This window comes from Propithecus coquereli, unplaced genomic scaffold, assembly GCF_000956105.1.
Source record: "Propithecus coquereli isolate 6110/MARCELLA unplaced genomic scaffold, Pcoq_1.0 Scaffold173, whole genome shotgun sequence".
Taxonomy (NCBI): domain Eukaryota; kingdom Metazoa; phylum Chordata; class Mammalia; order Primates; family Indriidae; genus Propithecus; species Propithecus coquereli.
The window spans coordinates 4,861,697-4,862,865 of record NW_012141969.1 but is presented as its reverse complement, the minus strand read 5'-3'; the positions used below and the strand labels follow the sequence as shown (position 1 = coordinate 4,862,865).

Here is a 1,169-nt window from a genome sequence, read left to right as displayed (position 1 = left end):
TAAAATAAAAAAAGAATGTTACAGAGGTGAAATATCCTTTTTATCACACCATATGAAGGGAGTACGTGATATCAGAATGATTCATCACTGGTAATATCTGCCTATTTCTCCACTGTAAATTTACTATTTTTCATTTTCCATACTCTGTACTTTGGAAGTCAGTGAACAATTTCAGTTTACACTTATGGGGTAGGAATTTAAGCTCCACTTTCTGGAGGGGGATGTTTACATATATTTGGAATTTTTCTATAAGAAAAATTATTCCTTCCCCTATTTACTTATTTAGTTACTTAATATATCAGTATGAACTCATATATGTTTATTTTATGCTTTCAGTTATAATCTGACATATTATTTACTTTGTTGCTAAAATTGTTTCAGCTTTAACCATTAGGAGCTCTTTTAGGTTGGCCCTAGGACAGGCTCCCATCATTGTGATTTTCAAGCATTTTCTTAACTACTTACTACCAAATGTTTCAGGTTCATCTTTTAATTCACTTCCGCCAGCTCTAAAGTCAATATTTCTCTAAGAAGGCCTAGTGCCTTTTATGGTAGAATGATATCTAGAAACCAAGATTTGGGTGTCGAGTGTGCTACTAGGTGTCACAGATTCTAGGCCCTTTCAGTAGATAAAGCCAGGGAAGGTTTATATGCATACTATCCCATATATGCACATATATATATAATTATCTATCTATCTATTCATACATCCAACGTGAGTTCAAACTGATATCTCTAACTAATCTAGCACCACAAGCTTCATTCCAGTTTTCCTCCCTTACTCATTTTTAACTCCTTTCACTGACAATGAGAAATTTGCCTCTCATTTTTTAAATATATTTACTTTTTAAAACCTTAATTCACAGGTAGTTTCAGAATTGCTAATCTGTAACCTCATTAGCATTGCTAACACATTTACCACCTAGAGTACATTGTTCATATACAGTTCTTTTTGTCTTTAGCTTTAGAGTTTCCAGTTAAAACACAGTTCTCCAAAGTTACTTAGGTCAATTCCTCCCGACCTCCCACTAACTTCAGTGAGGTTTGTCATAGTCTGCAATTCATCCTGGGATCCTCAACATCTTGGTTGGTTGTTTTTGATTTAGATACACTTAAGTTCACTCTTTGTAGTACACAGTTCTTTGGGTTTTGAAAAATGTGTAGAATAA

The 1,169-nt window shown here is 33.7% G+C and overlaps 1 protein-coding gene across 1 annotated transcript in view; it reads left to right on the top strand.

Moving 5' to 3' along the window:
• The window catches only part of CFAP47 (cilia and flagella associated protein 47), a 573,852-nt gene that overhangs the window by 131,243 nt on the left and 441,440 nt on the right, over window positions 1-1,169 (top strand). The gene's annotated exons all lie outside the window — the stretch shown is intronic.